General features: G+C 40.3%; 1 protein-coding gene across 4 annotated transcripts in view; it reads left to right on the top strand.

Annotated features, from left to right (window-relative positions):
- Positions 1 to 21,565: 21,565 nt before the first annotated feature.
- ADGRG2 (adhesion G protein-coupled receptor G2) overlaps positions 21,566 to 27,673 on the top strand; it is an 85,686-nt gene continuing 79,578 nt past the window's right edge. For all 4 annotated transcript variants that reach the window (XM_072137952.1, XM_072137950.1, XM_072137951.1 and 1 more), the window contains exon 1: positions 21,566 to 21,845. The gene's annotated coding sequence lies outside the window, so the exon portion shown is untranslated. The remainder of the gene's footprint in view (positions 21,846 to 27,673) is intronic.

Genomic DNA, 27,673 nt, shown 5'->3' with positions numbered 1-27,673 from the left:
CTGTCGCTCATAAACATAAGGCATACAACAACAACATTACCATCGTCCATTTTACTGTAAATGTTACCATACTGTACCTTAAATTTTTATTTTATTAAATATTCCATGCCATGTACTCAGAAGCGGGAAAAAAATTCCAAATGCAATGAAAATGGTGAAAAAACGCATTTGCGCCATTTTCTTGTGGGCTTGGATATTACGTCTTTCACTGAGCGCCCCAAATGACATGTCTACTTTATTCTTTGGGTTGGTACGATTACATGGATACCAAATTTATAAAGGTTTTCTAATGTTTTCATACATTTACAAAAATGAAAACCTCCTGTACAAAAATTATTTTTTTGATTTTGCCAACTTCTGGAGCTAATAACTTTTTTTATACTTTGGTGTATGGAGCTGTGGGCGGTGTCATTTTTTTGCATTTTTAGGACTGTACGACCTTTTGTTCACTTTTTATAGATTTTTTTATATTTTTCAAAATGGCAAAAAAGTGCCATTTTCGACTTTGGGCGCTATTTTCCGTTACGGGGTTAAACGCATTGAAAAACCGTTATCATATTTTGATAGATTGGGCATTTTCGGACGCGTCGATACCTAATGTGTTTATGATTTTTACTGTTTATTTATATTTATGTCAGTTCTAGGGAAAGGGGCGTGATTTGAAATTTTAGGTTTTTTTATTATTTTTTTTTTTTTTATTTTTTTAAATTTTTATTTATACTATTTTTCAGACTCCCTAGGATACCATGGAGACGGATCGCCGCTCCCCGATGATGTCACGGGGAGCGGCGATCCCAGGTAAGATGGCGGCGCCCATGCGCCGCTATCTTTTTGAGGCTGCCGGCTGTGAAAACACGCTGTGAAAACACCCGCGATCGGTGCTACCGGTGCGATCGGTGTTATCGGCAATATGCAGCAAAGACTTAACGGCTATGGAGAGGGCTCTGCCCGTGAGCCCTCTCCATGCACCGGGACCTGACCGCCGCCGTGAATACACAGCGGGCGGTTGGGATTACCAGTGTATAAGACGACCCCAGAGAAGACAGAAGATTTTTCTGTCTTCAAAAGTCGTCTTATACGCCGGAATATACAGTATGTCTTTACTGCAGATACTACATTACACTTTCTGTACTTCATGCACAATGCTATTGATATGTACTGCTCTCTACATATATTTCATGTACTGCATTGTTGCAGTCACTGGATGGTTCTCTACCTATATTACATCTACTGCTCTGCTACAGGTGATGTACTTTTCTGCACCTGTGTACTTTATTGTTCACTACCTGTATTAAATGTATAGCACTGCCACATGTACATTACCTGTATTATTTACCTGTATTCCATGTCCAGCACTGCAAAAAGTATGGTAGTATTCTTTACCTGTATTACATGTAATGCACTATCCTACAGGACATTGGCCCACATAAATTAAAGTTTTTGGGGCACATTTACTTACCTGTCCGAGGAGTTCACCCAAAGTGCATTGTTCCGACGATAATGCACTCTGGCGCGATTCACTAAGATCGTGCACCTGATATCCTGCATGTGTCGCTTCCCCGCTCAGGTCAGTCGGAGTTCACCGTCTTCTTCCTGGTGCATGTAAGTGCCTTGGATGCGACACAATTTGAAAGTTAACCTGCGCTCAGTCCGAATCAGTCGGATCTTCCGCCGGCCCGACCCCCGATTTCTGTTGCATGAAAGTCAGCGCAGCTGCACTACAATCCGTTCAGGTGCGACACAATTCCCAGTTAAATACTTGTCACAGCAGTGCAAATCCCGAAAAATTCGAAAATCCGACGGAAATCCAATCTGCAGATGAGCCCCTTTGTGTCAGTTTTCTGTCCGACTTTGCACTGAAAAGAACGTTCATATTGCTCGCACATGTATAAGGGTTTGTGCCAGTATTGTGATGTGGCTGCACTGTGTCTGCCGTGCCAGAAAATTCTGCACCTAGGAGTGTTCGGGTGCAGAGTTGGACCGTGCACCACATTACATCGTTTTCATAGTTTATACGGTTGAAAAAAGACACTTGTCCATCAAGTTCAACCAAGGAAGGGAAGTGATTTGATGAGGAAGGGATTTAGGGGAAACATTTCTATACAACATAACCATCAATGTTATTTAGGTGTAAAAAGGCATCTAGACCCTTCTTAAAGCTCTTTGCTGTCCCTGCTGTGACCAGAGCCTGAGGCAGGCTATTCCACAGATTGACAGTTCTCATAGTAAAATAGCCCCGTCTCCTCTGGTATTTAGAACAGCGACTCCACAGAATTGTGTTACATGTTCTATGTTAACGGAGCACCATAAAAAAGTTGGTGCACAGTTCCCCAGCAGTGCAGGGTGCATCATTATTAATGGAGACTGGCACACTCTGCACACTCCACAGGAAAACTGCATCTAGCATAGTTTGCACTACTTTTGATGAATGTATCCTCTCTTGGGAGCTCTTAATCTACTGCCCATTCATAGAGTTATGGTATAATTACTATTCTAGCTTAAGAACACAATTTACAATATCAATTTAATAATTCCAACTCTGTTTCACAGATGGAAACATTGGGGTCATGCATGATCCCTGCTGTGCGTTGTCCGATGAGAATGAACTTTGCCGCGATTCACAAAGATCGTGCGTCTAATTTCCTCTATCTGTCGCTTCCCCGCCCTGGCCCGCCGGAGTTCACCTTCTTGTTCTCGGTGTATGTAAGTGCATGTGTAAGTGTAAGTTAAATCCAGCGATGAGTCCAAATCTGTCGGATCGTCCGGCGACCCCCCGCACCATTTCAGTTTTATGAAAGTCGGCGCCAAAATCCAATCGTGCGCAACACAATCCCTTTCTAAATAGGTGTCACAACGGCACAAATCCCAAAAAATTCTAAAAGCCTTCGAAAGTGTGTTCCGCTGATGATTTTTGTAGTTTGTTTTTATAGAGGTCGGTGGAAATGGGTAGGAAGACTTGTACAGTATGAATGGACACCACTCTATTTTTACAATACTTTAGCGCTTTGGATTTTTCAGCTTTTTGTATCAGAAGGAAGTATAACCAGTTATACTGGTGTGTGCACCTTTAGTGGCTATTTAGAAAATCAAACAAGATCTCAAGGACATAACTTTTAAGATCAAGGGTAACTATAGAAGGTGTGGGGAAAAATAGAGTAAATGATTCAGCCATGTGCAAGGTTAAACACAAAGGGACTTATTTACTAAGGGTCTGTGGACACACTTTAGTCGTATTTTCCGACATTTTTTGGGGATTACATGGCTGTGACAGGTATTTAGCAGGGTATTGTGTCGCACGCGATCGGATTGTGGCGCAGCTGTGCTGGCTTTCATGTGACAAATTGGGGGGGGACGGTCTGGGCGTGTGTGCGGTCAGACGATCCGACTGATTCCGACTGAGCGCGGGATTTAACATTCAAAGTGTGTCGCAATCCAATGCACTTACATGCACCAGGAAGAAGAGGGTGAACTCCGGCAGACCTGAGTGAGGAAGTGACACACGCATGATATTGGGCACAAAATCTTAGTGAATCGCGGCACAGTGCATTATCGTCAGACAATACACTTTCCGTGAACAACTCCGGACGGGTAAGTAAATGTGCCCCAAAATGTGCCTATATCCATTAGCAATTGATTGCTATTCAATAACTTATTCAATATACATTTTAAGAAAACCTATATAAAAATGTTGACTTCTTACATAGATATAAACTTTCTTTTATAAGACATGTGGATGTCCCTTTGCTATAAGAAAGTTATGGTGCAGTGTTATATGAGACTGCAGAAAAGTACAGCATAAGTGTTGCCTTAAAGAAATAGGATATCCAAAATTTATATATGGCAATAGCTCAAAAATTAACTCTTTCCATCAATCCTGTGCATTTTGTTTGGCTTTTATTTATCAAAACTATTAATGCTGAAAGCATAAAAAAAATTACAGAATATAATGTGGGGACACAGACAAGACAATGAACCCGGATTCTGAAACTTAATGTTATCGCATTTCTATTTTTCATTCACAACTTTTCCATTTTTCAGTTTCCTGGGCTGTATAATGGCTGAACAAATTGTACAATTAAAGCAGTGAAATTGTTGAAAAACATATAGATGTGGCATTTTTCATGTTCTTTCTTTTTACGTATTTCTCTGTGCAATCTTAACGACAAATCCCCTTTATTGGTTCAGCACTATCTGTGTATTAGTGAATATTTATAACAATAATAATAATAGCTTCTCTGCCACCGGTTATACACTTCTCATACACATACTCATCTGTCCATAAAAATCATGTGAGAACATGTTGTTGAAACCTTTAATTTCCTTTTACTCTGTGATGGCCTGATGTCATGTGCTTAACAAAATGATCTTTACATATGAAGGATCTGGAGATTTTTGTAACAGTATTTACCTCAATACCAAAGTAAATTTCTTGTTGCATGCAGGTTTTGGTCAGTTTTTGTTAATGCAGTTTCTGAATCAGAAAACTATTGAGGACCACAAAAGGAGAGGGAGTATAAAAGGGCATATTCTACTTCTGTTTTTTAATCTTATCTTTTATCTTACAAGAGAATAATGGAATGAAATACAGTATCAAAAGGGGGAGGGGAAAACTTATGATATTTCTTCTGACTTTCTGAATGCCGATCCTTCTGTGTAATCTTCTGTTGCATCTAACGATCCTCCAGCCTGCTTCCTGTCCCTTGCAGATGCTCGGTTTTCCTTCCTAAAGGCTTCTCTACTTCAAAGATGCAAAGGTGGCAAGTAACGGCACTGCTTCCTGTCAAGGGAAACACAAGGTGAAAAAGTTCATGTATATTTACTTTTCACTTGCATGAAAGAAACATAATCCTGGATGTTTCTATGTTGTTGTTTTCTTGTCTACCTTGCAACAAAACAAGAGGCTCTAGGCAGTGGGGCCACCAGTCCTGAACACACAGGGGAAGCTTTATCAATTTGCTGCACATCAGACCATTGCAGAGTAATGACTAGACCAGTCTTCTGCTGCACTAGATTTTTCATTGTGTCTGATGCTAGTCTTTAAATCCGATGGTCTACACCCCTTAAATCGTAATTGTAAAGTTACTTGACAAAAAGTACTTTTAACCAAGCTTTGACAACAATTCCAATGGTACCTATATAATGCATCTGGTTTCTTCCTATCCTGAGATATAGGACTAACATATCTGTAAGGCTATCTGTAAAACAGTCTTAGCTTTAACTGAAGTGGGCAGGGCTTCCTGGTTGTGACATCAGCTTAGGGCAGTGAGGCCAGAGCACTGAGGGCATTCACGTGAACGTGCAAAAAATGCTGAGCCAATCAAGACACAGAATCAGTGTTAATTCTTGGACAGAGATTTAGGGCAGAGCAGGCAGGGAAGACACAGAGCTGACAGCACAGACCACTGCAGCTCTGCATCATAGAGTAATCTACTACACCACAAAGAAAATAAAAATATATTAAAACATGTCCAGCTACACCATAATACACCTGCAAAAGAAATAAAAATATGAACAAATGACATCACAATATGTGTACATATATATACAATATATATATACAGTATATATTTCTATATTTTTTTGCGCCATTATACTCTACGGAAGCTGCCCCCTATCTGCAGACCACCCTTGTCCTGTGCAAAGACATTTTACTTGTAATTGTATGACCTGAAACAGGTGACCAGTCACATGCTTGTGACATCACTCAAGGTCCTGGAGTTTTTTTCATGTTGCCAGCAATTATCAGGACTGATATTCTCATGCACCTAGCAGCTACCTTTTGGGAGCATGTAGCTCTGCTAGGGCCCCTACCAGCCCTGCTACAGATACATATTTTCATGGAGAGTAGCCAGGAGGACAAGGTAATAACCCTGCTAGCAGGCAAATCGCTGCATATGGCTAATGAGTGTAAATTAGAGAATTGCTTATTTTAGCTAGTGCAGAGTTAGGCAAAGGTTTTTATACTTTACAGTAGTTCTTTAACCCCTTAAGGACGCAGGGTTTTTTCGCTAATTTTTCGCTCTCCACCATCAAAAATCCATAACTTTTTCATTTTTACGTGTACAGACCTGTGTGAGGGCTTATTTTGTGCGTAACAAATTTTACTTTCCCGTAATGTTATTTATTTTAACATGCCATGTACTGCGAAGCTGAAAAAAAATTCCAAATGTGGAAAAATTGTGGGCTCAGTTTTTACGACTTTGACTGTGCACTCAAAATAACACCTCAGCTTTATTCTTTAGTTTGGTGCGATAGTGATGATACCAAATTTATATAGGTTTTATTGTGTTTTAATACATTTTCAAAAATTAAACGAATGTGTACAAAAAAGAAGAAAAAAATGTTGCCATCTTCTGAAGCTAATAACTTTTTCATACTTTGGGGTACCGAGCTGTGTGAGGTGTCATTTTTTGCAAAATGAGCCGATGTTTTCATTGCTACCATTTTGAGGTCTGTGCGACATTTTGATCATTTTTTATTCCATTTTTTATGTGATGTAAAAAGGTGTAAAAGTCGCATTTCGGACATTTGGGCGCCATTTCCCGTTTCGGAGGTCACCGCCAGCCGTAACTGTTTTTATATTTTGATAGACCGGGCATTTTGGGACGCGGCGATACCTAATGTGTCTGTGATATTTACTGTTTATTATGTTTTATATATGTTCTATCGATTTTTCTTTTTTTTCCACTAATTCTTATACCATCTAGGGTACCTAGATGGTCAGATCGTTCCTACCATATACTGCAATACTTCTGTATTGCAATATATGGCATTTTTGCAGCTCATTCATTGCAATGAGCCACTGGCTCATTGTAACGAATCTGAAGAAGCTAGATAGCCTCGGTTCAAACGAAGACCCGAGGCTACCATGGCAACCGATCGCCGCCCCTGATGATGTTCGGGGGCGCGGCGATCGTAATAAAGACTTTGCCGGCGACAATGAAAGGGTTAATAGCCACCGGTTATTAGCGGTGGGGGTTTGCTGCAATATACAACAACCCCCTCCTTTGTATGAAGAGGACTCAGCCCGTGAGCCCTCTTCATACACTCCCTGTACCTCTGCGCCGTAGAGCTTCGGCACAGAGCGTTAAGGGGTTAAAGGAAATCAACCACTGAAAAAAACAATAAAAGGTTACAAATACTCACTTACGCTAGGTGAAATCATGTCCCCGTGCTCTATGCTGTTAATTATAAGTTTGTTTTCTAGGTGATCATACAAGTGTGGAGGTATTTGTAGCCTTTTTTTCCAGTGGTTGATTTCATTTAATTAATGTCGCGAAATGGATTTCAGAGAGTTTTTTACTTACTGACACAGGCAGCTTGATAAATCTCCCTCAAAGAGTAGACTTTCTGTTAGGGAATTAGAAAAGAGCACCCTAAATGGATAGGGAATAAGTTGTGAGGGTCTGACCACTCAGAATTCCAAGAGATTGCTCAAGAGATTGGGTATCCCTTGTCCCCCAAACTGATTGATGTTGAGCTCCATTCAGCTTTATCTCACTGCTGGAAATAGCCAGGTAGCATTTACTTGCCTATCTTTCTTAAAGACCCATGGAAATTGTCCACTTTCTGTAAATAATTGATATGTTTAAGTAAGTTATAGTTATACGATTTTACTCACTTTCTGTATCATTTCCGCATGGTTTTCTCTATCTCTGCTTGCTGTCATTCTATAGGAAGCTTCTCTGTTTACTTCCAGTAGATAGGAATGTGTCCATGGTCTTATGATGGACAAGCTGCTGCACGAACCATTATTATCACAGAGAGTCATCAGAGCCGTGTGATAATAACAACACGCACCTGTGTGTCCATCACATGACCATGGACAGATTTATATCCACTGGAAGTAAACAGAAGTTTTCTATAGCAGACTGTATAGAAAACGGTGATGAATTGATACAGGAAATATATTGAAAAAATGTGTAACTATTCCTTACACAAGCCATATCAATTATTGCTGAAAGCGGACAACCCCTTTAATAACTAGATAATGGGGAACATTTACTTGATGCCGCCGATCTGGAAAGTCTGACGAGGATTCGGAGCTGCTGCGATTCACTGAGATCATGCATCCAATTTCCTGCATGTGTTGCTTCCCTGCTCAGGTCCGCCGGAGTTCACCATCTTCTTCCTGGTGTATGTAAGTGCTGATCTTGCGACACAATTTTGAAAGTTAAATTCCGCGGTTTGTCTGAATCTGAATCAGATTGTCCGACAGCCACACCCCTGTTTTGTTTTGAAAGCCAGCGCTGATGTGCCACAATCTGATCGCGTGCACCAAAAGCCCGGGGCAAATCAGAAAAAGTCAAGAAACCCAACGGAAATGCGTCCAACGAACCCTTAGGAAATGTGCCTCAATATGTATGCACAGCTGTTACTCTATTGAGACAAAGAACAAGTAATCTCCATCCTTGTGTTGTATTAGGGCTTGACTACTGTGGACTCATAGCATAGCTCAGTATGAATGCCTGATACCAGTCAACATGATTTCCTCATGCATGCTTTTATTTAAGTGATGGAATATTACTAGAATTTGACAATTTTTATTATTGCTTTGTATCCAACTTCATGGACTTTTCACCATCCAGAGAAAGAGAACGTAGATGTTTCATGTCATAGGTCCCTGCACAGAATAGATTAAAGGAAATGAAGGAAAACCTAGAAAGGCAGAAAGGGCTAAAGTTATGCTTGTATTAAAATTTGAATGTTAATCTACTCTGTTGAAAGCTGATGCAAAATGTAATACAAAAAAGCATGAGTTATCTACAGTGTATGCAAGTATCTTTTGTACAAGCTATTCTTATTAAAGCAGAAGTTATCGCGCGAGCATATAGAACATTTGGAGAAGTTTTTTATGATCAAAACAATAGCAACTATGAACCATGAACAGTAAGTAAGCAAAAGAAGAGAATAAAAGGACATATGCAAAATCTCACACATGGTACCATGGTACCCAGCACCTAATAATACATGCATTCACTACATTTGTGCTGTCTACAAAGAGGACTGTAGGACGCTGTTGGACTAAATCAAGAATAACAATGTTTCATGAATTAGGTCATCCCACTATTATTTATTTTTGAATTTTACTTGAGTGTGACTCCTTTAAGTAGACAATTTACTATCTTTAAATTTACTCCTAGATCCCGTCTCTAAGTGCCCATCCCTGGGTCTCAGATGTTGTAGCTTAATATTTTGAGTAGCAGTCATTTAGCTTTGAGAGATTTATTCTGCTCGAATAATACATTTATATTTTATATTTATATTACATTTACATAATATTTTATAATTTAACATATTTTTACATACACTTTATATAATTTAGGTAGAATATAAAGAGAGTCCCTGAATTAAGGACCCCTGCCTTAAAGAAGACTCATAGTAACAGATGGACCTCTGATTTACTGGACTACTGTAAGAGTTTTCAAATGAAGTTTTATTGTCAATCCTTGTTCCCATGAAAACCCATGTCTGGATGTTATGCAGGTTCAGGCAACAGACTGGAAAAACAGACAGAAACAGTGGGCCCTGAGACTGAGTCCCTTTTCCAGATCCCCCTGCCTATTTGCCCAGCCTACCCTAAATGGTAGGTGGGCAACCAGTCAATGTGTCCTACCTGCGCCAAGGTGCAAACACAGAGACAAGGACAAAAAAATACAATCATAGAGGGACAGTTGTCAAACACTGGTCAAAACCAAGAGGAAAACATCTCTAGGCAAACAGATGCAGAATACAGGCAAAGGGTCAACTGAAAAACAGAATAACACAGCTAGCTTACTAAGCACAAGCTTATAGCAGTCACAGAGTACTGCTCCACCAGACCTTGTATGAGAATCCACAGTCCCGGTCCGAAAGGGGTTTTTATCAGTACTCTGACGTCTGACAGAATGACAACAAGAGTGGAAAAGAATTCTGTCAATCACAGCACGTTAACTATTACTGAACCAGATTAGAGTTCACAGGAGATAGATGGGTAGCCAGCCATAAGTAAGAATTAACTTGATTGATGAAGCGCTAGGACTAGAGTGAAATGACTCGTCCCTGGAACGCATCCTAATGCTCCCTCTCTCTCCTGTAATGTTTGTCGATTTTAAAGATTTAAGAATAAAGAAGAATACTCTACTACAAAGATTGTTTTTTTTTCTTCACGATTGAACTTGTGGAGTACCTAGAAGCTGGACTACCCTTATTTTCTATATCCTGTGTACTGAAGCACTACAAGTCCGTGCCACAATGTTGACATTTCAGGATATGGAGGTGAGCTGACTCTCCCTTTTTTATTGTATACAAACTTAAACTATTAGAGCATCCTCAGACATACTCTATGGACAGTGTTGTCTCAGGCACAGATGTAACACTGGAGATACACTTTTTCTAACTAATATACAAATCCAACTTAAGAGCAAACCTAGATATATATGTGTAACCAGGAGAATGCCTATATATATATACTAGTTGTAGCTCCTTAGCTGTTGCTCCTGGTGTTGCCCGGGATAGTAAATAAGTGCTCTTAGCTATAACAAAATAAAATTGGTTAACAAAAAATATTTTGTATGTATCAATCTCTCTCTCTCTCTGACTGTCTATATATGACTGCCTGTTTCTGATTGTCTGTTACTGTCTCTTTGACCGTTTCTGTCTTAAAGTGACAATGTCTGTGTTTGTCTCTGACTGTCTCTATTACTTATTGTCTCTTTCTGTGACTGTCTCTATCTCTGACTGTCTCTGTTTGTATCTGTCTGTCTCTCCGACTGTCTCTGTTTCTATCTGTCTCTGACTATTTCTGCCTGTCTCTGTCTCCGACTGTCTCTGTCACTTTGTCTATGGGATGTTTTTGCAGAAGTGTCTGAGAGCAGAACTGTTCTAGTTGCCCATGGCAACAAATCAGAGCTCAAGTTTCATTTTTCCACAGCTGTTTATAAAATTACAGCTGATCTCTAGTTGGTTTCCATGGGTAACTGGAACAGTTTTGCCTCAATCATTTCTGATAAATCTCTTCCTATCTCTGTATGCCTAACCATAATACCTCACACATAAGCTGTCTTATACTCATTGCCTATAGTAACAGCAAAACAGCAACCAATCACGGCTCAGCTTCCAACTTCCACAGCAGCAGCAGACAATGGCTCCTGTATTTGGTGGTTAATAAATGTATTTTGGGAAAAATGGGATGAAAATTTTGACTCAAAATCTATGAAGTTCCCTGAGTCACATAGAGCGGCTGTGCAAAATTTGATTATTGTAAATGCAACGGTACAGATTCCTTTAGTGGACATATGCATACACACGTGGACATATGCATACAAACATACACACACCCACATATACTAAGCTTTATATAATTAGATACACACAAACAGGTTATATATGTTTCATTCTATCTGCATGTGATTCATTTGTGGAAAATTACCACTCTTTTGAGTATGGATGAATGACATCAGTGATTCAGCTTCTTTTTGTTTACTTGGGAATACATTGTAGGCTTAAATATTTAGGTCCATTGTTGTAAATTATGCAATATTTTCTTTTGTGATCCGTGTTTGCGTTTTTGTGTGTGACAGGTATACAATGACATAAAGGTCAAGAGACAAAGATGCTTTTTCTTTTTTTTTTTTACACGTCTTCTACATTTCTGTAAGATGTAATATTTCAGGGTTAAGCACAGTGTTTATTGCAATAGATGTCTGTACCCTACACAATGCATTGGTGCATAGTCATACAGTAATATTATTTCCTATTGTATATTTATGTAGTGACTACATAGTAACTGTTATCAATTCCTAGTCTCCATGCTGAGGTTACAATCTAATTTCCCCAATTTAAAAACAGAAGAATCAATTTAAAAGGTTTTTGAGAATTTGAGAAAGCCAATGCAAACCTGAGCTGATGTTCCCCTGGGATAGTTCACCATTATGGAGCGATGTATCATACTAAATCTATCACTGATAACAAATGATGATCTCTATACTGTAAAAATTTTGCCCAATAGTTGCAAGAAAGATATTTCTTTATTTCAAATGGGAAAACTCCCTTGTACATGATCCACAATGTGTCACTTTATAGTTGTAGGTAAGAACTGTACATATTTCTATACATGCTTATACCTTTTATCAACACTGCATATTTGTATCTATGTAACTAGAAATAGCAGCATTGCAATAACTCTTATCTGTTTATGGCTCTGCTCGGTAAAAGGCATCCTGTGTAAAGAAAATCCAGTCCTCACCTGTAACAATAAAAATGCTTCCGTGTTTTAAAGAAAACATAGTTTTAGAACAGTCAGGTAGAAAATTTCCCTGCTATAGTTAATTCTCTCATTATATATAAATAGAAAAAGATCTGCATGGCCATCTGCTCCATTAGTCTCAGGGAGCGACGAGTGGTCCGGTGGAGGTAGGTGGGACCCCATCGGACCCCTCATTTTTATGATCTGTGGGGGTCTCATCACTGAGACCCCACTGGTTGGCAAGTTAGGCCCTATCCTGTGGATAGGGCCTAACTTGTATTTGTTGGAAAAACCCTTTAACCCTGTTGTCACCGAAAAACTGTGGTGCCTAAAAGTCAAAATCAATTTTTGCAGTTCTGTTCTGTTGTTCTTTAAATGATGATGTCTTTGGAAGCACTTTACATATCATAATAAATCATAATAATTTTAACATTATATTTTTCATGACAAGTGAGACCTTCACTTAGTAGAATAATATAATTAATAACATTTATAGAATTAGCTGACAAGTAGCTAAAAATGTGAAAAAGATAAGCTTTATTTTGCATGTGCAAATAGTATATACATAGCTGTATGGCAATCGTGAAGGGATCAATGTAAAAATATGCTTGGTCATTAAGGCAGAAAAAAGGGTCAGCATGAAGGGGTTAAAGGGTCATAAATTCTTTGGTTACAATGTTGCTTGTTGTTAGTCCAATAAAAATGATTAAAAAGAACATATTGTTGTGTTTTTTCATTTTGTTTTGTCTGGCTTCTCCTTATGCAGCGACTATACTGCTGATCCAGCAAATAATAAAGTGTACCATCTCCTCCACAAACAGCAAAGTTGAAGAGGGAACAGGAATCATAGATGGCTCCTTCTACATAGACTATATTCATAGAACATATACAGAAAGTCAATATAGTGTAACTTTGCCTATACATTATCGCATATAATCTTCATGCTTGGCACACTACAATATGTCTTTCCTCAAGTTTATCCCTGAAGAAGACTGACATTTGGGTGAATATATAAAAATAAACATAGAAACTAGTGTAACCAGAGGTGTGCCATGGAGCAGGGCCAGGACAAGATATTTTGGTGGCTTAGACAGACAAAAACTAAGCCCTCATCAAAAGCCATAAAATCAATTCATAGTTATATCATCCTTGGTAGATGATTCATATTCACTGATAGAACAAGATAGAGACTATAACACAGAAATAGAAAGAAGAAGACCTGCCAATAATAATAATAATAATAATTCCTTTATTTATATAGCGCACACAGATTACACGGCACTACACAGAGCAAATCAATCCCTGTCCCTAATGGGGCCTACATTCTAATCAACCTACCAGTATGTTTTGGAGTGTGGGGGGAAACCGGACGATCGAGAGGAAACCCACACAAGCACGGAGAGAACATACAAACTCTTTGCAGATGCTGACTTGGATGGAACTTGAACCCAGGACCCCAGTGCTGCAAGGCGGTAGTGCTAACCACTGAGCCACCAATACACAAAGTATTAAGAATCACAAGAACCCTTTCAGTGAACATTACTAATGGTATTTTTATTTAATGGGTTGGTACTTAGTGCACTTTGGGGGGGTCTCCTGTATTATTTTTTTATTTTATTTTCAAAAAGAATCAGAAACAGTGCACCTGTTTCTTATTGCATAGGAACAGAAGATACATAAAACCACAAGTATAATAAGAATATAAGTACAGCAACACATAAAACATTCTGTGAGATAACAGTAATCCCTGCACAGCCAATCCCATTACAATGTGTAGGTCCCTAATTACAGAACAAACACATCTAAATCTAACATCCAGCAGTAGTATATATAATTATAAGAAGCATGTACCAATCCTCACAGTGTAACCAGAGTTATGCAGGAGTGTCTCTGAGCGAGAAGGAAGTGGGAGAGTATAAGGTCAAAGGAGAAGTACACCAAGCATACCAAATCTTTGTAAACCTGTCTGATCACGATTTATGTTTATGTAAGACCCGCTTGTACGGTATAATTGCATTTACCAGATTTTTCCATCCATCAATCATAATGCTATCGCCTTACAGGTCAAAAATAATGTTTCCCTAACAAAAATCCTGGTGTAGTGTGGCCGAAATGATTCATCCGTAAGCCCAAAGAGGTATATTTTATGATCCAATGTTATGGGCTGTTGAGTAATATCTGATAATCTACGAAATCCTTACAAAAGTATTGTATCACAAGGCAGTCCCGGATCATATGCCAGAAAGAGGCCAGAACATACCTACACTTATGGCATCCCAGTTCAGGGAGCTAGCCCATTCTACACAAACAGATCGAGGTAAGATAGCATTGGTGCTTGATATAAAGCTAGATGAGTTTATTATTTGTGTCTGACGATGCAATGGTCTCCAGTATTACTACTTTCTACTCTTGGTCCCTCTATTATTATCATTTTCTCCTCTGGAGTCTCCAGTATTATTATTATCTGCTCTGGGGTCTCCAGTATTATTGTCTGCTCTAGGGTCTCCAGTATTATTGTCTGCTCTGAATGCAGTATTTGTGGTTGTTGGTGCATCTAGTTTGCCGTTTTCTGGTATGGCTCCTAAAGTTGAGAGCTATGAAAACACGGCCCTTGGACCAATAGATATTGTTCAGCCCTGGCATAAATTGTAAGATCAAGAATAGAAAAGACATTTAAAAGGAAATTTCATATTTTTTTAATAATTTATTATATATTTGAAGAGCACTGATGTGTGCCAAAAACAAACTAAATTTGCTGTACAAATTCTTCTGCAAATTAATATGTTTATTCTAGGCCAGAGTTACCATCCGACATTTTTAATTAATCTTACACAGTTCTGGACTTTATAGACTAACTTTTCATTTTCTTACTCTTACCTTACTTGTGTGCTTTTTCTAGACCACAAAGGCTGTTACACTGTCTCCCCCTCTGTCCTGCTCCCTCCGCACTTTCTCCTCCCTCTGCCCGCTGTAATCTCATACAGTGGGTAGAGAGAAGAGCCCCTTCCCAATGTAACAGCCTTTGAAGCTATAGCATGGAGGGTCCTCCCAGAGCCCTCCTGGATCATTTTCAAAATTGATTTTAGATTACATTCTACTTCCCCTCCAATACATCCAGCAGAACAACTTCTCCAAAACAAATATTGCTAGTTGACGATTCTGAGTGATCTTCGCACAGATTTATCCTGATACACTGACTACCAGAGTGCAGGGACTACTATTCCCTGCAGAAAGTATTCATAGGATAGGAGATAAACAATCTGATCAGTGGGGGTTCCACAGCTAAGACTCCCATTGATCACGACAATGCACTGCCTATTAACTAAATAAATGAAGTGTCGGATTGTGCATGCATCCTGCTGCTCCATTCCAGAGTATGGGAGAACAGTGCTCGGCTAACTTACCAACTCCCATTAAATGTCTACCAGAGTGCCAGAGAGTGGTGTACTCAGAAATTTGCGACCACTGCTAGTATTCAACTGAGTGTGAGAAAGCATTCTGGACCTGCCACTGCATTCAATTAGTGGGAATAAGATACTCATTCTTGTGAACAGTAGGGATCCCAAAAGCCAGATCCCCCCCAATCAGTTTGTTATTCCCTATCCCAGCGAACAACCAGGAAACACTTATTTTTCAAAAAAATGCCTGCATGGCAATATAAACAGTAGTTTAATAAATACCTTATCTTCATATTGCTGTGGTTATGAGCTTGGCACATAGCCTGTCATCCTCAGACTCCCGAACTACTCCACCAAAGTTAAATTATTACCAAAAAAGAAACGGAGTTGTAGCGTTCGTTAAAATCAATACATATAAATCTTTATTCTTCAACATGAGACAACACAAAATTGTACTGTCATTTAAAATGATGTAATTAACAAACTTTGTGCAAAGGAAATCCAACACAAAAGGTCCAGTGAGACAAAAAACCTCATGACCACATACCAGGGTATATTGCTGAATACTACGATAAATGCGTCAGTACAAAATAGTAGACAAGTGTCCTACCCATTGTGTGTCGTCTATGGCTGCCTCCCGGACACCCCAGTAAAAACAGTAGTTTGTTGCACCCTGCTCTGTCACAGCTTTTAATTGCATCAGCGTATTGAGGAAACAAATACAGTAGAAAAAGGTAAAGAAATTTGGATTATCATTGTAGCTTTTCTCTCGCTCCCACTGAAAAAGGAAGTATCCTTGGGCCTGAAGTTCTAATATTAATCAAGCTATGTCTACACCTTGGGGGATATTTATCGTTCGATAGGCCCACCACTGCATTTTTGCAGCGCGATACATCAAGAGGCTTCTGCAATGCAGAAGGTTGGCGTAAAGGTGGCAGATTGGGGCAAATAATCGCAAGTGCTGCAATTAGCTAGCATTTGCGATTATTTCAGGGCCTCTTTTCCACATAATGGGCTTGTGGAGCAATGGATACTTTCAGTTGATACCTTATTAATTTCTCCCCTCGACCTGCTCTACTGGATTGAAATAGCTTTTCTACTTAAGAACCATCAGGGTAATCTCTATACTGTGCTCCCAGGGTAAACTGTTAGGGTCACTATCTTCATTCACTCTATTATACAAGTTGGGCAGTGATGGTGAGGATTATGATACTGGTACTTCCAGTGGTCCTGTGAGACCCTTATTCTTGCCTTTGTCCAGCTGTTACCTGTTACGATTTGTATTGTTTGTTTGTATGTATTTATGTTAATTAACTTGATTGAACCATAAGTTCAATTGCTGATTGTAGGCTGCAGTATCAGGCCCCGGAGCACAACTGTGCGGGGAGAAGAAGAGGTCCCGGGAGCAGTACAGTACAGCAGTTAGAACATCTCAGTTGCACTCGCTGCTACCCGGCCTTCTGCACCAATGGCCGCTTCCATAAGTTATGTTACATCAGTGGACTCTGGCTGCCAGCAGACTGCAACTCATGGCTTGACAGGCTGCATGTGGCCTGCCGGCAAGGCTTGTGCACCCCTTGTGATCCGCCTTTTAGTTGAGATGAATGTGTGCTATTTTCGTTTACAGGGTTCGCCACCATTCACTTTTGAAACACTTAAACCACTTAAACACCTAAACACATTTTGGGACGCCTAAAATTTATGATTTGTTTATTTTATATCAGTTTTAGAGAAAGAGGGGTTATTTAAACTTTTAGCGTTATATATATATATTTTTTTTTTTTGCCTTTTTAAGCCCTCCTAGGTTAAATGAACATTGGACGGTACTATATTGCAGTATATGGCAGTTTTATTACTGAGGGCTCATGGAGCCCTTGTGAACCCTCTCCAAATACCTGGCCTGACACAATGCTGTACAGAGCGTATAGGGAAGAGTTTTGGTTTTGAAATAGTCCAGCATGAGCTTATTTATTACAGAAATATTTAGAAATGATACACAGTGCACATGTCTACTGATGCTAATAAATTTGGAAATTGCCAAACAAGAGAAGGTACATTATGTAAATATCGTTGCTCCATACATTACACATTATGTTTGTAGTCTGTGGTTAAAAGGAAATTACCTAATGTCTTCATGTAAATTCTTTTACTTTAAAGGAAACCTGTCACCAGCCGCATGGCTGGTAAAACCACAAACATACCTTATAGGGGCTATTAAGCGTTGTCCAGGCATGTCCTTATAATGCTTCAAAGCTGGATTTACGCTGTGAAGTAAACTTATATTCATTAAATAATAAAATTATATAGGTAGCAGTCAGGGGGGTGGGGTTCAGGGTACAGTAGTAAAACGCTCACCCACCCTCCAGGCCTCGTAGTCATGAAAACCCTGCCCCCTTCCCCCCTGCGAGACCGATACCTGCCTCCAGTGTCTCCCGCCCCCTCCTCCGGCGGTATCTCTTGAAATTTCCCTCTCCAGAGGGCCAGAGGAGAGATAAGAAACACCCTGTACATGTGCAAGATTTCAAAAGAAAGCGCCGGTGGGCGGTGAGGCGCGGGAGATACAGGAGGCAGGGCAGGTATCAGCTTGACAGAGGGAAGGAGCGGGTTTTCATGATGTGGAGGCTTGGAGGGTGGGTGAGCGCTTGACTACTATACTGTTACCTGTCTGTGAAAAGAAGTTTATTTTTCAGCGTAAAGCCATCTGTGAAGCATTATAAGGACATGCCTGGACAACACTTAATAGCCCCTATAAGGTAAGTTTGTGGGTTTATCAGCTGTGTGGCTGATGATAGGTTCCCTTTAATAAAACAATCTATATTTCTAAAAACATGACTTATTTGGGTTGGATAGACTTAAAATTAGGTCCAAACTGTGTCTGGAAAAAAGGGAGGGGCAGTTATAGATGTTGCAAAAGCATCAACCAAAGCCTGGTGTCTGCCAACAAGGCAAGTGCTTTCTTTAACTGGGAAAAATACCCTTTCATTGATCACATATTTGAAGATATATTTCTTTCCAACATGTCTAATGCACCAACGGAAAGTGCCTGATCAAAAGGCGTTGATTATCTTGCTTGCCAAAGAAAAGAGCTCTACTTCAGAGGAGTTATGAAAGAACAGCCAATAAATTCCTAATTGTGAAAGAGCCTCCCGTGTTTGAACTTGTGATATAGTTATAGGTTAGACATATATCAGGATAAAAATCAGATGTGATGCAGAAAATATTCTACATTTGTGAGATACACTGGCAGCCATGTCAATCTATGGTTACAGAATGCTGTCCACTGGGCATTTATCACTGTGTAAAGCACCAGAAATACTGTATCATGCCATACAATACACTGCAGCTATTTACTGCAGGCAGTACTGAGGGGAATTTATAGCCTGGTGTTCAAAGTGTATATTAAAGTTCATGTCCAAGTCCTTAGTTGAGTGCTGAAATACCATCCAGAAAGGGGATGTAAAGGATGGAATGTTTCAAGTAAATGCATGATGTAACTTTTGTCAGAATTTTAATAATAAATCTCCATTTCTGTATGTTATAACAAATGTCTCAAAAAAGTCACACAAATGTCGCAAGTCACTTCTTTCTAAGTTTTCCATAGGTATGGTTTCCTCTGGAGTTTATTGTGCCAAAAAATTTTAGACTATTTGAAATGATAAATGTCATTTGCTACATTTAGCACATCTAGAATAGAAGATAAATTGTGTCTTACTGACGAAAAACAAATGTCAGACGGACATTTCAAAATGTCCCCAAAAAGGCGACAAAAAATGTCTCAAAACAGACAGAAAAAAAAACGGTTAGAAAAAAAAAAGATAAATGACCTGATAAAGTCATTGGGGCACATACTAAGGGCAGTTTTCTGTTGGACTTTGCACGTTCCTTTAATGCAAACTGCTTGTACATGCATTTATTCATAATAATAATATATATCAAATTCCGTAGTGGTTTACAAATCATAGGGAACATATACAAATAATATAATACGTTACGGAGCACAAACAGTCACATGGATAGGATACGGGTGTGACACAAGAGCTTACAAGTGTCTGCACAATATTTGTGTCACATGCAACCCTTTTGTGGCGTAGCTGCACTAGGCATCATACGATACAAATTAGGGGGCGTTCTAGTGCTCGGTCGGACAATGCACCAGATTTAACATGCAAAGTCCAACAGAAGTGTGTCGCACGCCCTATGTTAAAGGAAACCTACCACTTGAAGTGGCAGGTTTCAGATGGAAATACCGGGCACCAGCTAAGGGTGAGCTGGTGTTTCGGAGCTTATTTTTGTTAGTGTTTTAAACCGCGGTATCGCGGTTTAAAACACTTTTTAAACTTTATAGCCGGCGCAGGGAGGTACGCGCTCGGCGCTTACCATGCGCGCGGCTCTCATTCACTTCCTATGTAGCCGCGTGCACAGTAAGCGCCGAGCGCGTACCTCCCTGCGCCGGCTATAAAGTTTAAAAAGTGTTTTAAACCGCGATACCGCGGTTTAAAACACTAGCAAAAATAAGCTCCGGCACCAGCTCACCCTGAGCTGGTGCCCGGTATTTCCATCAGAAACCTGCCACTTCAAGTGGTAGGTTTCCTTTAAAGATGCACCAAAAAAGAGTGGTGCACTCTGTCGGAGCAGTGCAGGGAACACCATATTCGTGAAGAAGGCACACCAGAAATGCTGAATCTGGCGCCCCCTGCAAACTACACAGGCAAACTGCACATACAGACTGCACTGTTCTTAGTATATGAGCCCTATTATATTGTAATTCTTGACATGGTTTAATTTGTATCAAACCAATGTTGACTTCTGTAACTCTCTTGCTAATGTATCCTGTTGTAACTGGGTAAGATTCCACATACTAAATAACAATAGGTATCACTCTGTATGATGCCAGATAAAACATGTTATCGCTGGTATTTTGGGGAGGCCAGTTATAGGTAGAATATTAGTGTAGGTTAATAGGAATGTATGCTTGCTCATCAGTCAATTATATCATACAGGATGGAGGTGAAAGGTGTATTTCCATAGCTGTACTGACCCAAAGAATAAAGAAGAGTTGTCCTTTTGACCGCACAGTGAAAGCCATAGTATTAAGCCCTAGTTGAAGAAATTCCTGTTGCTTTTGATAGGTCAAATAAAGTCACCATCTTGAATTTATGATACCTTTTAATGGCTAACTTTAATATAAGATGTACCAAGAAATCTTTTGGGACAGCTATGGTCCCTTCATCAGGCAGATATGACAGTGTTTCTGAAGTGACAAAGTTATACACCATGGAACTTGTACCACTTTTGGAAGTTTTTTTGAATGGAATTTATTAAATACTGATACCTGGAAGTACAATTTGTCCTGTAGATATTCCTTTTACATTTCTGTAAAGACAAGAAAAAAAGTATAGCTTTTGGAATATGCAGAGTCAAAAATGGAAACAATAAAAACTAAAAAGGGCCAGGTCGCTAAGGGGTTAAAGCATTTTTCTATAATAACCATAGTTCCTTAATATGTTAAAAAAAAAACTTCAACAAGAACAACAAACATGTCTACAGAAAGACCCTCAAACTTTCTTATGAATATGGATGCTTCAGAAGAGCCACAAATGAGTGTATAATGGGCTCTATGCAGGGTCTCCTGCCGCACATCTGTCTGTGTGTTGTAGTGTTCGCACATTTTGGACACATGAGCTTCACTTCAATGACTGATAGTGCTGTGTATTATTTCACCAGAGAGTCCTGCTCTGCAAACCACTGACAGAGGGAATTTATCTGAGGTAAATCAGTGAGTGGTGATTTACCTCAGCTCAGTGGCGGGTCTGTGCAGGTAGGTAGGGGAGCAGGGTGCCCTCTGCTGTCCCAGCACCGTGGTGTCATCCTATGGCAGCTGTGATACAATGACTGGAGTACAGACACACCCTGCCCCTCCTCTCACTGCTGGAGTGCCGGAGCAGTGTGCAGGCACGCAGGCTGGAGACACACTGCACTCACCAGAGTCACCCAGGGACAGTCTTATCTGAGGACTTGCTCAAAGTTGGCTGGAAAAGCTGCTCACAATCAGGACAAGTCCAATTGTACACAGCTTACACCCCAGTGATGTCACCTCACAGCAGCCCCAACACTCACACATCTCCACACGGCGAAGGAAAGTAGTCAGACATTGTACAGACAGCCTGAGGCTTGAGGAATGGTCTGACCTGCAGGACCTGGGACTACTACACCACCACCAGGTTAGTACATTACATGTATTATTCTAGTAATATTATATTTATTATATCACATATAAATGGGCTAATGCAGATGTGGCAGAGCTGAGGGGGTCAAGCAGCTTGTGGTTTTCTCCCTTTTACATAGGACTGCTACCTTTGCCATGGTGTATGTGTATACTATGTACAAGTCTGACTATATTACTACATGATAGGCGTCTTCTCATGTGAACACATTGGGAAAGTGTGACACATCCAGGCTCTGCCTATCTGCTATTGCCAGGGGATTCCAGTAGGATGCAGGTGCAGTGGAGAAGGAGGAATAGATTGCACACAGTTATCCTGAAAAAAATATTTTCACGGTTTTTTTTTAAATAAAATTCATCAATATTTTTTATAATATGTCTCCTCCAATAGCTAATAACATGTGATACAAGAGTAAAATAAAGTCCATGATGTGTGACCAAAATTTGCAAAACTTGGATCAGATTCTGGAATCTATGTGATTAGAGTGACTCAAATTACCCAATATGTCACATAGTGATTGTCACTTTGGGCAGTTTCAGAGAAGTTTTCATAAGACAGAATATCCTTTACATAATATATGATGGATCATGGATCTCCATTGAGAAGTCCGATTACTAAGAGACTGAATGATCATCTATAAAAGAGGTTTTGTAGTATTTATGTATCTCGTTGTGAATAAATAAATAAATATATAAATAGATGTATGTGGCAATACTATTTAAGAGCATAAGGAAGGGGTGTGTTTCAAGCTATACAACTCTTAATTTATCCAGTTTTTCTTCCTGATGAACCTCATATATAACATTATTTTGCACGACAAGATTTCACTGACTGAATTGTGAAGCCTTCGGCACAATTTTCTTTGGTATTGACAAGAACAATAGGCACAGTCTGTAGCACTATTCTCTATTTAGAATGATGGACAACTCAATGAATTGGGCATTGGATCTGCTACAGGTTTTGTTTTCTGTTATAATTGACACCTATGAACAGGTGTTCCACTGTTTGTGATAAAAAGCAGGCGTATTATTCTAACCCTGAACACTTCCTTTAAGCTTGCCGTGTACCGTTAATGCATTTTTCCATAGTCACAAGCAGTATCCATATGAATACTAGCTATCACACTGGACTGGGACACATGGATAATTCTTTCCATAAAAATCTGTTTCATCAGCTGGAAATTTTATCCGTCAGTGTAAGAATTTTAGTCTCTGTGGAGAGGCTCTTAACTCATTGAATGGAGATGATTGCTGATAGTTCATAGTATCGTAGACCTAGGTGAAGCTTTAATTGGTGTTGGCTATGACCCTAAATGATTGTTAAGAAGATACCCCTGACTTTAGTTTATAGATCTTCTCACTTTCAAGAGAAATTTAGGTACATGTTTTGACTTCAAATTTACTGCTTCTAAGGCTTGGTTCACATCATTCGCCATACACTGTACAACGTATGGCACAGACATATGCCTATACAGTGGGATACGTCTCCCAGGGATCCCCCTTCCAGAATGCAGGTGGAGTAGTGTACATTGGTACCAGCCGCTCCACAGGGCATATAGACATATATTGGCTACGCTGAGCGCATATGTCACTCAGCCGGAGGCTGCAGGATGAAAAGATGGAGCTTTCCAGGTAAAGTGGCCACACACACGGAGGCAACAACTATGCCTCTGTCACTATTTGTCAATGTATAAGCTAAGCGTATACCTAGAGTGCTCGCTATGTAACCCTCAGTCCAGCATTTAAAGGACATCTACCACCAGGATTAAGGATTGTAAACCAAGCACACTGACATACTGGTGTGTGCCCCCTCTGGCAGGAACTGCTATTCTTCTAGCTTCCTATGCCCTCTTTTTTTTTGAAAAAAAAGGCTTTAAAAATTGTGCAAAGGGCCCTCAGGCTTATTTGCATAATTTTGAGAAGCCTTTTTTGTACTAAACCAGGGAATAAGAAGCTAAAAGAAGAGCAGATCCTGCCAGAGGAGGCACACACCAGTATGTCAGTGTGCTTGGTTCACAGTCCTTAACTGAAGAATGAACCTGAAACTGAAAGGTGGAAGAAATTTGAGATCTACTTTAATTCTAGTTGTAATTTAATTGTTGTAATATAACTCCATTCACTTAGACCATTGAAGATTGGAGTTGCAACCCCAGTGGCTTACATGGGAGAGATTTATCAAAAGAGTTTGCAAAGTAAAACGGGCCAGAGTTAGACAAGACAGTTCTCGGGCAGTTGCACACTGCTGTTGTCGGTCCATGAACCACGGACCGTGCTGAGAATTCCGTTTGGGGACGGCACGGAACTGCTTACATGATTTATGTTGTAAGGAGCAATCTATGGTGTAAGGAGTTCCTGCTTTCATACTAAACAGCAGCGCTGAGACTGTAACCATGTTTACACTGTCGGCGCTGCTGTTTAGTAAAAAAAGCAGGAATTCCTTACACCATAGATCGCTCCTTACACCATACATTACTGTCATGTATGAAGTTCCGTCCCCAGGACTATTGTCAAATGTATTGTGTCTGATGCTGGATGATAAAACTGGCGTAGTTTGACTGTCTAGTCATGTTCTTCACCATTTATTAGTTGGTTTTGTTTATGGCACTAAACTGTGGCAAAATTTTAGGGCATTTGCATAATTTTCAGTGCATGGATTATTTCCAGTGAACCCCTTCTGTCTAAAACCCTTAATATAAATGCAAGCAGTTGTAAAAATCAGCCCCACTGGGCACCTCCAGCTTAAAGTGCTTTTCTCTGCTGAAAACCTTTGGAGTACCATTTGGGGGGGGGGGGAATAGATGAAAAACTATGCCCCTCTTGGCAATATCCCCGGCAACCAGCAGTTACCAAACACATTGACTCCTAAAGACCATTGGTGATGACATCTGGACTCAGTAGTCACACTTGAGGTCAGAGATTGGACCTTCATGAGTGGAAGTGTTAAGTAACAGAAGGTCAGCACGTATTCCAGGGACTTCCCCAAAACCCATTTTAATCACCTCATCTAGCTTATAAGTCCCAGTCTTTACTAATAATATGAAAGAGCACCTAAACAAAGGTATAATAAGGTTATGCTCAGAAGGTACGATAATAGTCCATCAGGAAAATAAACATGGTGGAGATTTACATCGCCTACTTTTCTACGCAATAAACTGGAGGAGATTGCATATAACAAGCCCCATCTCTGCCTATATTTTATCTTTTTCACCCTGTACACCACTTTGAGTATGTCCGGGCAGGAGGTGGGTGGGGATGTTAACACCTGGCCCACTGTGTTTACTATAGTCTCTCACCGAAAACTGGAGAAGACTATTTCTGAAACGTCCACCAGGTCAAACCTGGTCTAAACAAAATAGACAAATAAAAAAAGTTACATTACATTAAAAAAGTCACTAGGAGCCCGGGGATGAAGTGAGCAATCACATACAGAATAAACAGGACATCAACATTTCCAGTCTGAGGCTAGGATCCAGGGCTGGCGCCAAGGAGGGCTCTTCAGAGAGGTAAGTATGTTCTATTTTTTACATCTCTTGCAGCCGCAGTTCATGAATGGAAAAATACCTTTAACTTGTTTTACCTGTACTATCACAAGTTGCATCAATAACATATGATTTTAACAGCACCAAGCTGCACTGTCTGAAACCCCTGAGAGGAACGTGTAACTCCATGTATACATTTTGGGCAAATACAGAAACAGCATATTTTATATACCGTATAAGGTGTTATTGGTGCTCACCTTCCACATAATGCACTAATTGTTTTGGTTTTAGTAAGATTCTTTTGCTTAGTGTCTCTCATCCTGTGATCCTTTTCGATAATCTACACTAATTACGTAATATCAGAATAATCATAGGTAACAAAATCCAAGAAGAATTACAGCCTTCATTCTGAATAGCCTTTTAGATCAGGTAATGGAGAAGATTAGTGTGGAAGAACTTGTTCGCTCTGAAGCATAAATAATCCTTTATCCACAGGATAGGGGGTAACAAGATGGTCAGTGAGGCACCGGCCATTCAAGAGAACTAGATTTAATCATATTGGAGTGTCAGAAATTGCGAAGCACAACTCTCAGACACCTCCTGTGTTCCTGTTTGCTGTATAAGGGAGTGCTGGAGATAAGATTGCTGTGCTTGGTAATTTTTTGACTCTCCCATACTATTGAATGAAATGGCAGTACTCATTCTCGACCTACCTCTCCACTTATCAGTAAGAGCGGGATCCCCATTCTCCGGATCGCTGGGGTGTGGTTCTCAGAAACGGTCCTGGCAGACAGATTTTTGGGGACTCATCAGCATGTGCGAGACAACTTATTTGTAGAAGGTGTTGTTCAATGTTCTGTATGCAGTGGTTAGCACTGTTGCCTTGAAGCTAGGCAAGCATAATATCTGCAAGGAGGTTGTATGATCTCCCATTGTGTGGGTTTCCTAAGGATACCCTGAAACATACCAATAGGAAATTTATAGAACCTGGCACTCTGTCAGCGAATTGAAATCAATGGGAGGTAGTGGCTGCCATTTTCGACAAGCCAAAAAGTAAAGTGACATGCAATGTTTTAGGCTCCATTGACTAGTTTGTGTATGGCGACTGTGAGCTAGCCGCAAAATCGGCAGCTAGCTGTACACATGCATTATGCACCATATCTGAGCCATTCATGCGGCCAAAATATAGAGCAGGTGCTATTGCTGCCTGTCTTTGCTGCGTGGCCGCAACAGCTCCCTATGGAAACAGGAGGGGTGAGCAGCCTCATGGCTCCTGTTTGTTCATATGGACGTGTGATTGGAACCTTGATGTATACTGCATATAAACTCCCATTGGTGAAAACAGTTTTTTCCGTTGCCTCTGTTCTGTGCTTAAAAAAACAAAACCATTCCATTTCCTGATGCAGAAGCAACAAATGTATGCAATACAATGCCACCCTACATACATACCCGAACTATATAAAGGGAACCTGTCACCAGGATGCTAATTTTTCACTAAGAACAAGTTCACACAGCCCATTGGATCAATATTCCGAACGTGCAATAACTTCAATTACAATAATTATCAACTACTTTTCACTCACTTTCCAGTTTAATTTATCTGGATCCCTACCAGAATACACTGATGAGTCCCAACGGTTGGGGCATTTCAAAACGACCATCTGCTACTGGATCTATCTTCCTTACTCCTAGGCACTCCCACTCCCTCCCTCAGGCTTGTCATGCTGCCACCCAAGGCTGATGTCAGCTCACCACAGCAAGCAATTTCTATGCTTGAATGATGAGCTCACTCCCTCAGGCGCGTGGAGACATGAAGATGCGTCCCATCTCTTATCGCGCATGTGCAACATCCCCCACCGGGGCATGAACTTTTTCGGTGACTGGAGGGGTCCTGACTACTGGAATGGCTGGCTAATGCGGCCTTGCGCACACGATGATCACGGGACTTGGTATCATGAGTGGAGGCCTCGTCCACAGCCTGGCAAGTCTCCACCAGGTGGTGCGTGCAAGAAAATGGAGGGAGAGGCTGACAGAGTAGGTTTCTCCCTGGGGCAACCCCGGTATGTAGATAGTGATCCCTGGGGATGAAGGATTGGAGTGCCTGTGACAGGATCCACGGATAACTCAGAGGCACGTTGGTGAAATATAACTTACAGTTCTTTATTTGGCAAATGGGCAATGGCCTCAACAACAGCAAAACTTCAGCTGGTCTAAAGAAGGTGGGCACACAGCCTGGTAAAGTACCTTCAGGCTGGGCTGGTTGTGTAGAAACAAAGTCCTCGTGGTGAAGCTCTATTCTGCATCTGTGTCAGGCAGCTTCCTTCAGACACTGTTCCTGGGCTGACTT

This window comes from Engystomops pustulosus, chromosome 2, assembly GCF_040894005.1.
Source record: "Engystomops pustulosus chromosome 2, aEngPut4.maternal, whole genome shotgun sequence".
Classification (NCBI taxonomy): domain Eukaryota; kingdom Metazoa; phylum Chordata; class Amphibia; order Anura; family Leptodactylidae; genus Engystomops; species Engystomops pustulosus.
Note: the sequence above shows the minus strand (reverse complement) of the source record. Positions and strands in the feature narration are given on the sequence as shown.